At 46.3% G+C, this 12,894-nt stretch overlaps 1 protein-coding gene across 4 annotated transcripts in view; it reads left to right on the forward strand.

Moving 5' to 3' along the window:
• The window catches only part of INPP4A (inositol polyphosphate-4-phosphatase type I A), a 1,119,411-nt gene that overhangs the window by 626,522 nt on the left and 479,995 nt on the right, over positions 1 to 12,894 (forward strand). For all 4 annotated transcript variants that reach the window (XM_086934219.1, XM_086934220.1, XM_086934221.1 and 1 more), the window contains exon 6: positions 12,697 to 12,775. The gene's annotated coding sequence lies outside the window, so the exon portion shown is untranslated. The remainder of the gene's footprint in view (positions 1 to 12,696; positions 12,776 to 12,894) is intronic.

Consider the following 12,894-nt stretch of genomic DNA (forward strand, 5'->3'; position numbering starts at 1 on the left):
CCCCCCTTTCAACCTACTCTGCTCAGCTTATTGTAGCACCATCAATACATTCCCAACTGTTCAGCTTCAAGAGTCAGAGTTAAGGAATCTATGCAGATAAGAACAAGAAACTAGCGTAAACAAGAGGTATAAGGAGGGTGTGTCAACTTGCGTGTCCCCTTAATGACGAGCTGCAATCTCAACTGCCATTTCTGCCCCCGTTCAAGAATGTGAGTCCTGGGTATCCGGTCGCGGGTCAGTTGTGTGCCCCGAGGTGTCCTGCTCCAGATCTCGGATCGCCTCCTCCAACGGGTGGATAGAGCGCGCCCCTCCATCTTCACCTCCCGAGGAGCAGCCCTCCGATTCTTCTCTCTCTTCACCCTCTGATCGTGTAGTTCTTTCCAGGCAGCTGAATCTAGATCCTGTCGCGTCTCTCCTTCCAGGTGAAGCCGATTGTCCTTGTCGTTTGTTCACCGAGGTGCGTCCCGGGTAAGGCGTAGTCGGCTTCTGTCTCCTATTTCTTTGCGCCCTTAACCTCTGGGCCCTCGGTAGTTCCCATTGGGCTCTGTTGGGAGGTGGCCTATCCGGCGCTCCACGTCCAGCGTTTTCCTGTCTGCGGAATATGGGTCGCTCCTCCATCCAATGCCAGGCGTCTTCCGGATCGTTAAAGAAGTGTGTTTTGTCCTTATATATCACCTTCAACTTTGCTGGAAAGAGCAGCATGTAGGTAATGTTCATGTCTCGTAGTTTCGCTTTGACCGGGTCAAAGGAGCGGCGTTGTTTCTGCACTTCCTGGCTATAGTCTGGGAATATCATAATGTTCGTGTTTTCCATGCGGATCTCCCCCAGTTTTCTGGATTCTCGCAAAATCAGGTCCCGGTCTGCGAAGTTGAGGAAGCGGGCAATGGCAGGTCGGGGTCTCGCTCCTTCCTGCGGCTTTACCAGGAGGGCCATGTGTGCCCTTTCAATGATGAAGCAAGTCGAGAATTGCACCTCCGGGAAGGTTTTTGTTAGCCAGGCGTGGTGAAAAGCCGCCATGTCCGTCCCTTTGATTCCTTCTCTAAAACCTACGAAGAATAGGTTATTGCGTCGGGCCCAGTTTTCTGCATCGTCCACCTTCCACAGCAGCTGGCGGTGGAAGGACTGGAGCTCCGCCATGTCTTTTCTCAGGGTGGAGATGGAGTCTTAAGCCTCGCCCAGTCGTGTCTCCGCCGTAGTTACTCTGTCCGTTAGGTTTCGGAAGTCTTGCCTCAATAGCGTCACCTCCGACCCCACCCTGCCGGTTTTAACTTCCAGGGCTGCCCGGGACTCTTGGATGTCGGCCCTCGAAGCTTGGATGGCGTCCATCAGCAAGTCAGTGTCTGAGCGCACACTGTGCGCAGTAGACGGGACCTTAGTAGACGGCCGCGGCGCTGCAAAGTTATCCATGGGGCCCTACTTGCCAGGGTTTGGGGGCCGTGTCCTTCTGCCCCATAGCTGACGATGCAATGTGGTTACTCTCACTGGGCACTCACTCTTCCCGTCGGCCTTCCTGTTAGGCCTTGGTTTAACGTCGGCTCTCTCCCCGACTCACCACAAGAGCAGGAGGAGGGGGTAGGGGGGAGCTCAGCCACCCCGCACAGTTGTCCCAGAAGGGTTGGTCGCCTCAGTATCTTGTGCCCGGGGTCCCACTCCGCGCCGCACTCTACACCCAGTCCCGGCCTATATTCCGGGGCCCGTGCCATACAGTGCTGGATATCTCACAGGCTTCTCAGGCCCACCGTCTGCCAGAGAGTCTAATTACTGCTATGTATGCCCTCCTCTTCGTGTAACTAGGGTAGATGGCCGTGTCCGCAAGCAGCCGCTGTCCACCCCGTTTACCCCCTCCTTACCGGTCCAACAGTACGGGTCTTTAGATGTGGGGCATGCGTTAGCGCTGATCTCAGGGTGTTTCTAGGCTGCGGCGTCCTCCGGGTCCTTGCACCACAGGCCTCCACCTCTTTCTCCCCAATAGCAACTCACAGCCGGGTACAGGCCTCAATGGCGCGCCTCGTTGATCGTGTAGTTCGTTTTCTGCCGCCCCCAGTTTCTATCTACAACTCTCGGGGTGGCGACACAGTAGGGCAGAGGCTAGGGGCCAGGTCATCGCAGGCTGCCAGAGATAACGGATTTCTTTGGGGCCCCCAGCGAGGCCCTCCACTTACTGAAAGTGTTCTCGCGGGTCAATCTCCCGGGTCTGGCAGGATAGCCTACTCCTCCTCACTGCTCCCGATGATGTAGGCGCCCGGGGGGGTCGTAGCGGATAGCGCCGCGGGCAGACTCCCCCCGTCCCAGTGGGTGCCGCAGTTGCTCGGTTTTCGGCCCCGGCGCCGCTCACTTTACTCCGGTGTCGGCTCCGCCTCTCAGGCGAAGCAGGGGTGGTTCAGGGGTCTCGCTGGACCCCGTTGCAGCTCGTCACAGGTCCCCGGAGCGCCACTCTCCCACACACAAGCCGCAGCCACACAGTCACAGGGCAGTTGCCGCCAGCTCTAGACGCCTGGTAGCGGCCTAGGTCTATTCTCCCAGCAAGAGGCCCCGGCCGCTCTCCCCTTATCAGGCGATTTCCTTCGGATCAGCGCGCCGTTGCTGCCATCTTAGTTGTCGCGGCCGGGCTCTCTCCGATCTTCTCTCCGCTGATTACAGTCAATCTCAGCCTCGCTGATGTGCGATTGTGGCTCGGAGGGACTGGCAGTACCCTCACGGGTCTTTTAACGCCGAAACAGGGCTTCTGGCGTAAGTTGTAAGTCGGATATAGAGCAGCTCGTCCGGAGCTACGATGAAGCACGTCTTAACCGGCCATGCTGTTGGCCACGCCCCCCTGGTCAGAGTATGGTTGATACTCTACATGCCGCATTTGCAGAAGCCACAGAGGACTCCTCTCTTGGTTCTATTTCCAACAAGGCCATCATAGCTGTTTTACCAAAACCCGGTAAGGATCCTCTGCTCTGTGGTAGTTACCGCCCTATCTCTCTTTTAAACTCTGATGTTAAGATTCTTGCAAGTATCCTCGCATCACGTCTTCGTAAGGTTTTACCTTCTTTAATCCACAATTCACAGGTAGGCTTTGTTCCTGGTCGTTCATCTTGAAATCATTTACGTACTCTCTCTCATGCCTTATGGTCAGCTAAAAATCTTGCTTGTGATGCCATACTCCTTTCTTTGGATGCCGAAAAAGCATTCGATCGTATTGAGTGGGAGTATCTTTTTACCATAATGCAACGATTTGGTTTAGGCGACCAATTTATAGCTAAAGTGCGTCTGCTATGTGATAGTCCTTCTGCTCAAGTTAACTGCGGCGGTTTCCTTTCTACTCCATTTCCAATCAGACAGGGTACTCGTCAAGGTTGTCCTCTTTCCCCTCTTCTTTTTCTTCTGGCAATGGAACCTTTGGCTGCTGCAATACGTGAATCACCTGCAGTGGTTGGAGTTCCTCTTCCAATTGGTCATTCAAAAATTTATTTATACGCGGATGATATTCTTCTCACACTTACCGATCTTCCCCGCTCTCTCCCTGCTCTTCTTCGCATCATAAATAATTTCTCTTCTTTTTCCGGTTATAAGATTAACTGGGATAAGAGTGAAGCACTGCCCATGTCCATTGGTACTACAAAAGATGCAATTTTAGGTTTTCCATTTCACTGGCAATCTTCCCGCCTTAAATATTTAGGAGTATTCATTAACAGAGGATTGGATAATGTAGTTATTGACAATTTAACACCGCTGATTGCACAAATGCAACGAGATTTCGATAAATGGAAAGTCCTCGCCTTATCTCTTTGGGGGCGGGTTCAGGCGGTTAAGATGGTCACCCTATCGCAATTCCTTTATGTGTTAGGTATGCTCCCTTTAAACATTCCCCTGACTATTTAAGGTCCATTGACTCCAAAATAAAATCTTTTATCTGGGGTACGGCAAAGCCGCGTATTACCTTGGCAAAACTCAAATCCTACCAATTACATGGTGGCTTGGGTCTTCCCTCTATTGAGCATTACTCACTCGCCCTCCATCTTTCACAACTTTCCTTCTTTTTGCCCACATCTAAAGACATACCTCAATGGGTCCCACTTGAACATCACTTATTATCTTCTAGTATTGGCTTGTCCCTTTTATATGGTAAAGGTTCCAGTTCTTCCGACCCTAAAAATCCTATCTTATCTGCTATGCATAAATCTTGGCAAAGAAGTCATCGCTTACTTAAATCCAACTCGCGGCTTCACGTCAAAGCTCCTTTATGGTCCAATTCGGCTATTCTTGTTCATGGTCGCATGATATCATGGCCTTTGTGGCAGGAGGCTGGTGTTCACTCTTTGGAACAACTGTTCCATGACAATAACTTAAAATCTTTCTCTCAAATCAGTGAGGAATTCCATTTACCATCCACACAATCCCGTCAATATACTCAACTTCAACAAGCTATCACAAAACACTTAGGTTATCCACCCGATTTGTTGGCTGTGTCTCCTATTTTATCTTATTTACATCTGTGGGGAAATCTTAAAGGTGTGACTTCTGGTCTTTACAAAACTTTCCTGCATCCTCTCTTTTCGCAACCCCTCTCGAAAGCACTTCAATTAAAGTGGCAATCTCGCTTATCATTTACATATTCCATTAACCAATGGGATCAAATTCTGGAAGGTTTACATAAAGGTGTCCGAGAAACTCGTCTCAAATTTTGCATTTTCAAAATCATCCATGAATGGCACTGGTCTCCATCTAAACTACATCATGCCAAATTGATAACACACTCTTTGTGCTGGAGATGTTCTGCTTCTGGCTGTGATATTACACACATTATTTGTGAATGCCCCCGTACTAGATCATTTTGGCTTTTTATTAGAAAGACTCTGGCATCTATCATGTCATTACCATTACCCTTTACTTCCGCAAATATTATTTTACATGATTTTTGAGGTCTTCCGACATTGTCTAAACCACAAACTCGTCTTCTTCATACTGCTTTGGCTATGGCCAAAATCTGTATATTACGCCATTGGAAGTCTTCCTTATCTCCTTCTCAGGAAGAGTGGCTGGTGGCCATGGTACAAACAGCTTCTTATGAACATGTAATTTATAACTTGCAAGATCAGGCTTCTGTTTTCCTTCAAATATGGTCCCCATTCATAGAAGCCACGGTGGATAGTGACTCTGTTTCCATTCCTTCCTCCCCAACGTCTGCTATCCCTTCTTAATTATTTTTATTTTTGTGTTTGTGTACTCTTCCTGGCTTTATTCTGCTCCTTTATCCTCTTCATTTGTCTCGGTCTCCTCTTCTTCTCTCCTTTCTTTTGTTACTCTGGGATTCTTTGCTCTTTTTTCTTTTGTTTTCTCCTTTCCTTTCATTCTTTCGCTTTCCTCTTTTCTGCTATTTTTCGCTTTATAGCTTATTGAATATTTGATATTTTTGCTTTTCCACATTTAATATATCCTATGTATAATTATATCATTTTCATATCTTATTTTCATATCTATTTACATGTGTATGTATTTCTGTATATTCATCTAAAAATCTTTTAATAAAAAATTTCAACACAAAAAGAATGCATGCTTAAATGTCATCAGAGGTTTCTAGGGGACGTCCAGGCATCCATTCTGAGCATACCCTTCAATGGCTCTAGGTTGTTTGGAGAGAAGCCTGATTCGCTACTTGAATGATTTAAGGCCAGTTGAACCATGACATAATCCTTCAGGCTTGTTCCAAAGGATAGCCTAGATCAGCGCCAACCATCCCAACCTATGCAGCAGGCATTGTCCTTACAGTTCGGAGATTAGCTGAGACCGTTTTCACCAGAAGGGATAGCTCCCTTCTACCTCTCACCCCTGCTGCATCGACTGTCAAGCTGATTTAATTTGTCCTCAATGGCCTGTGCTCAGCAGGAAATATCTATTAGAACACGGGCATTACCACTTAGTACCTTTACAACACAGTCAGTACCACGACTGCAATGTTACCACGAGTTCAATTACAATGCAAGTCATTACAACAACTTGTTTTAGGGAATACAGTGTCGGACTGGCGATGGATTTTAAGTCCAACACCTTCCCTACTGTTACACTGACTGGAATAGGAATAGTAATTTAAACTATTCCAAAGACCAGCGCTTCCCTAAAGCAAGTTGTTGTAAAGACTTGTGTTGTAATGGATCTCATGGTGACAACACAGTTGTGGTATTGACTGTATTGGTAAGCCACACGTTGTTTTGGCATGCGTGATAACCGATGCTATTCATGCTCAGCTGATAGGAGGCAGGATGAAACGTTTGCTCCCAGGCTCGAGAACCATCACATCCGACAGTTTTGTCTTGCAAATCATTTTAAAGAGATACGCCCTGCCTTTCCTCCCGCACCCTGTCTCCCCCCTCCCCCCTCCCCCCCCCCCCCCCCACATCAGAGTGGCTGTGAGTGGAGCATTCTGCAATCGAGCTGTAAGAAATGAACCTTCTGCTGGCCAAGGAGCCATCAAACAGGTGTAGGCTTGAAGAGAGTTGAAGGGTGCTATTCATGCTACAGTAGGAGGATGGAGGTCTAAGACCTATATTAGAACTCCATCTACTGAATGCCGTTCTGCTGAAAGACACTCAAAATGCTCACCCTTTCCTAAATTCCTTATGCCTGGAGCCAGTACATTCGTAGAAGTCCCTATACTTGAATTACACATATTTTGACGCACCCATCTTGCAGCCCCATAGGGGTTATCTGCATTTTATGGTGTGGTCGGAATACTTCCAATTTACCATGCTTCTCTTTGGTCTTACCTTGGCCTCTCGGGTTTTTAGAAAATTAATTACAATGGTCGCTGCCCACCTTCGAAGGTGGACAATACAAGTGTTACAGTACCATGACAGCTGTCTGTTCAAAGCTGGCTTGTTGCAGTCAGTCGTAGTCCACATCTGGACAACAGCCAAACTCCTGACTTCTTTGTGGTTTTCCATCAACAAGCCAAAGTCCCATCTGTGCTTCAGGAAGAGAATTCCCTCTATGGGTGTTTTCAGGGACACACTGGCTTTCAAGGTCATTCTGCCACAGCAGTGTGTTTGGGATATTCAGGATATAATCCTGAAGTTTCAGTGTCAATCGTAGGTCTTGGTGAGGACAGCTCTGAGGTTTCTTGGACCTCTAGCCTTGTGCATTCTCATTTTCTCAAATGCCAGATTGCTTAAGCCAGCCCTGTATTGGAACATCAGGTTTCTGTGGGCCCAGCATCTGGGATGCCTCTCCAACTCCATTCAGATCTTTCAGGAGATGCCACTGGATCTTGTGTGGTGCTAGACATATGCCAAACTGACTTGCGGTAGGTAGGCCATTCTCCTCTCCCACCCAGACTTCACAGTCAAGACAGTTGTGCCTTTGCTGGGATGTCGGTCACCTGGGAGACGTGGAAAACAGAAGCCTCTAGTCCCCAGCTGAGAGACAGCTCCATTTCAGTCATTTAGACCTTTGGCCAATCTGCCTGGCCTTCTTCCTTCCTTCCATCCATCAAGGGGACTTTGGTGCAGTTCCTCACAGACAACACAGCCACCATGTGGCACTGGAACAGGCAAGTTGAAGTGGGGTGGGGTTCTGGGATCTGTGCCCTAACCTATTGAAGTGGCTGGACCAGCATACCATCTTTCTAGTAGCCGATCATCTGGCAGAGTGACTCAATGTCAGAGTAGAGGAGCTGACCAGACATTGTCTGGCAGATCACAAGTGACATCTCAAACCCAAGGCGGCAAAAGGCATATTTGACCAGTGGGGTATGCCGTCATTAGATTTATTCTCCATTGACGAGAGCGTGCATTGGCAACTCTACTGTGCACTGTAGTTCCCTTCTGGAAAGTCATTAGGAGATGCATTGAAACTTCGATTTGACATGGGTCTCCTGTACATGTTCATGCTACTGCCTCTCTTGCCTATAGTTCTGAAAAAAGTCAGGGCGAAATCACGTCATTGTCATCTTTAATAGCTCTGGATTAGGCCAGGAGATTTTGGTACCCAGAGCTCCTGAGTATGACCCTTTGTCTTCCGATCTGGCTACCACTTTTAGAGGGCCTCCTGTCTCACAAAAAGGGAAGGGACCTGCACCGAGTCTCCGCACCTTAAACCTCTATTCATGTGGTTAGAGTTAAATGCATTCTATCTGGCAGCAGTAGGTGTGTTACTTTGCACCCTTCGACAGAGGCATCTATACTGGGTACTGGAAGAAGTTGGTTGCCTAGTGTGGTGCTCGTCATACTGACGTTCACAGGCCAATCTTTTGGATGTGTTTATTTTATCCTTTGGTCTGTCGAGGCACTGTTAATGGTAATCTATTGACTCTCCCAGCCTTTCTGTGTTTACCTGATCATCCATCTCTATTAAACCACCTGATACATTTTATCAAAACTCTGATTCACATGTTTGACCTAAAGCTGTTCGTCATGCTGCAATGGATCCTGATCTTATTGTTGACATTTCTCACCTGCATTCTTTTTGGGTCAATACACAGCTGCTCACCGCGATACTGACGCTCAAACCAGTCTTCTTTCCCAAAGATGTGATACTTTTCATTGTTGGTCAATCCATCACTGTTCAACGTTTTCTGCTCCACTCGCCCTTTGAAGGCGGTGGAGAGATTCTGTTAGCTGAACCCTCAACGGGTATTGAGTTTTCACATTACTGCACAAGTGACCATTGTGCGTGTGACCAGCTCTTTGTACAATTTTCTGGTGCAAAGAAAGGGAACGTGGTGTAGAAAAGGACCTTGTCAAAACAGATATGATATGTTTTTGCACTTCTGAGAGCAAATAGGGCCCAGGTTATGAAAACCTAACTCTATGAAAGGCCCAGTTCTGAGGAAAGAAGTCAGACTGAACTCAACCCACATGCTTCCTTCTATTTACTCTGGTATAATGTGTATTGAGCAGACCTGGCGAACCAGCAGACGCTCCCATTCTGGGAGGCGTAAAAATTCCAACTTTGCTGTTCGCCGATGACACCCTCCTCATCTCTAAAACCCCCCAAGGTCTCCAGACACTACTGAACCGCTTCCAGGACGTTTGCACCGCCAGGGGACTTGTCATCAACGTGGAAAAAACCAAGTACCCAGTTATGCATCCACCTCGTAAACTTGGCCGTTCTCCCATTCTGAACACCACAGCCCTTGAAAGAGTGGCAGAATTCGATTACTTGGGAATCTGTTTAAACGATGCAATGAGCTGGACCGCCCACATCAATAAAATGACAATGGCTCATAAAAGGGTGGGGGGGGGCCCTCCTCAAGGAGTTTAACAACTCAACAAAACATTGTGTTGCCCCTCTTTTAGATATACATAAAGCACGTGCGGTTTCTGCGTCACTCTATGGAGCTGAACTGTGGGGCCTAGGCAAAGTGGATCTACTGAGCAAGGCTGAAAACAAATTCATTAAAGACCTCCTTGCCATTCCATCGAGCAGTCCGACTATTCCAGTCCTCATGGATGCTGGCTGTAAAGCAATAGGGGATCAGGCCCGCCTTCGACCCCTCCTGCTCTGGGCTCGCCTGTGGAGGGTACCGGAGCTAAAACCTTATGCTGATGGCCTAGCAGAGGTGATGCACTCCGACGGTTGGCACCGCATCAAATGGCTGAAGGAAATTAAACATCTTTTAGGGGACCTTGGCCTGGACTCCTGCTGGCTTAGCCACTCCGCCCCTTCAAAGGAGTCCCTAAAAAAACTTTATTGGGAGTGGGTTCGTGCGAAGCGCATCAGCAATCTGCAGCACTGCAAAACCACCGCAGCCTTCCTGCTGATAAAAGATGTCGTCGCCTACGAGCCGTACATGGACATAATAACAATTGCCATGGACCGGTCCTTGTACATTAAATTCCGGTTAGGAACCCTACCCTTGGCCGATCTCTGCTCCAGGTGGAATAAATCCCAGCCCTCAACACGCTACTGTGCCCTTTGTCTTGATAAACCTGAGACGGTGCCACACTTTCTCTTTGAATGCCCGGACTATGGACGCCCCAGATCACGTTGGCCTGGACCTATCTGCAGAGAATTGGGTACCCGTCGGTATTCTGTTGCCCTTCGGATTCTTTTAACAAATACAGTCCCTCCCATTGTATGTGCTGTTTCCAAGTTTTTAAAATGGGCCTGGTTGATTAGACTTAGAAGACTGTCCATTTCAATTTAATCCTTTTTTAACTAATTTATGCTCACCAAATGTGTTTTACTCTTTTTCCTAATGTTCAGTCATACTTTTTCGACATGCTGTTTTTATCTTTTGTACTGCTTTTATGATATATGCATATCGAAATAAAGCTATCAACCAACCTATTATTTTTATTAAGGATTTCTAGAGCACTTTCACCAACTGGATACCCACTCACAAAAAATCCACACTGTACATTTTAAAAGGTGTTAATGAAAATGAATGCCCTATCATAGTGTAGATATTATAAACAAAGGTTGTACTGAGTATGAATAGCTCAAACATGATAATGTTGCCAATGAAACAAAAGATTATAAAAAATAGCAACACGGTTGATAGTTTTTGATATAATCAATCTGTGATGGAACCCATCCCTTCCTAAGCCTAAGATGAGATAGAGCAATTTGGCACCAAAAGAGCCTACCTGAGTTTCTCAGTTGGCCCTGACACGCATTTTCTATGTCATGTACCCTTTTCTCACTAGACATCCGAACATGTCCTCTTCGCTGGGATGCTTGTTTACCAATTTTAAATAAATGTAAATCTGTATTTATAAAGCGCAAACCACTCACCCTTACGGGTCGCTGGGGGCTGTCATGGAAATTAAGTGAGCTATCGCCCAGAGTCACATGGTGCTGAACTGAGCTACCGCCGGGGATCAAACCGTGAACCCTGTGCTCCGAAGTCCGCTGCCCGGGCGGCTGCACCACACCGCTCCATTTCACTTGGCACATTATCTTGCAAAGAGTCAGACCTTGTGATTTGTGATGTAAAATGCACGAATTAGCATATAAATTCTGTTGCACAGTTACTTAAACCTAATGTATATCTCTATAAAACCATTATACATATATGAACAATTTGTTATACTGTCAAAATAATACATGATATGCTTGTAAATAAAAAAACAAAGCAAGCATTTATGATAGGTTACTATATGAATGAATGAATAATTGAATAAAATAGGAAGCAAATAAATGAGAAAACCGCAAAGCACAGGACTAAGTCTTCTGCATTAAAATCTGCTGTATGCTGCCCAAGAAGCAACTCCCTTAAGAACTGTGGGCTTATTCCACCAGGGACATGGCTAATACAACAGAATTGGAAAAGGTGGAGGAGGTACAGTCCTTGAATTCTGTGAGGCGGCAACATGCGGGTCAGTGCACATGTTCATGAAACACTGCTGCTTTGACAGCTGCCTTGACAGCTGGGTCTCACGGGATGACCATTTTGCCTGCTTGGTCCTGCAAGACTTTCTGTCTGAGTCCACTCTCCAGACCCTCCTCCTTGGGAGTTAGTTCTGTGGTATCTATTTTAAGGTGCGGAATCTGCAATTAGAAGTATACATCAGAAGAACAAGTTATCTACCTTCTGCAACTCTTTCTTATGAATGCTCTATCTAACCTCAGATTCCTCATTGCCCTCCCACATCCCCATTCTGTAAAAGAAACTGCTGAACATCCTAAAGGTACCAAGCTAGGTTTACCACACCATCTTATACATTAGGATCTGAGAACGGGCGGAGATCTGAGAACCCTTGATGAAAATATCATCAAGGGTCCTACCCTATTTTGCTACCTATTTGGTACTGCGTCTCCCAGCTTGTGATTTGCCACACCGTCACCTGCTCCCTGTCTGAAGGTGCAGATGGAGAAAAAATTGACATCTGCATGATGGTGCTTATATGTGGCTCTTCTCCGTCACTACTGATGTGGAACTACTCACTGTGGAGCCATCAGGCACCACCTTTTGGCTCGCTGGAGCATTGCAGAGAAAATTGACCTGATCCAGTCTGCGGCCTGGGGATATATATTAATGGTGAAGAATCTGCCGTTGGAGAGAGTATCCATTAGAAAGAACATTACCAAAGGTAAGTAACTTGTTTGTGAATGTCTTTAACATTTAACACTTACAATACCTACTTTTTATGACACTCTTCTCTGCGGTTACAGCTTAACTCAGTTAATGCAGTCGTTCAACAGAGGGGCCCTACTTCCAGCTTCCATATTGTTGTATCCCAAGAGTTTTCTTCATTATGGTATTTTTTCTATAACAGCTGGGGCAATACCTAACTTTTACCAAAAATTTCCACCAAGCGAAAAACCAATACATATTAGCTTTGCGCATGTTTAAGAAAGCGAAACCAATAGGATTTGCCATTGCCTATTGATAGTGTAATTGTGGCTGTTGCTTTGTGGGAAAAGAGCCAATATGACTCAAAATGTCACTGCTGTGTGACCCTATGTTCTGAAGATGTTTTAATACTTTTTCATTGTAATGTTTTGCTAAATAAATATCTATGAAAAATGTATGAAATCGTAAGGTTATTGCAAACGCTTTTTCGTGTTTAAAGTGCACACACTTGTTGTTTTCTATGGGTGGAGGTTGTATAATCAAGGGTGTAAGACTTATGCCTAAACAGCAAAAATGGGCTACTGCACCCCTAATGTGGTGATTGCTTGTTGTGTCGTTATGCTGGCTGTACAAGTCATACTGCTTCGGTTAAAAATACCCAATAAAAGTGTATGCACCTCTTTCTTGTTTTGTAGATGTGGTGTTATGAGCTAGATTTTGATGCTCTAAGATCATGGAACCTAGCTCTTTCATTCATGGAGAAACCACCCATCCGTGAGTAGATTTATTGTTACCTTTAGTGAAGTGGTTTGACTAGCCTAAAAGACTTGAGCTCTCAATTAATTTATAATGGTTCACTTTCCCTAAATGCTGAGCCTTTTATTGCATGCAGA

Source organism: Lissotriton vulgaris, chromosome 8 (genome assembly GCF_964263255.1).
Source record: "Lissotriton vulgaris chromosome 8, aLisVul1.2, whole genome shotgun sequence".
Classification (NCBI taxonomy): domain Eukaryota; kingdom Metazoa; phylum Chordata; class Amphibia; order Caudata; family Salamandridae; genus Lissotriton; species Lissotriton vulgaris.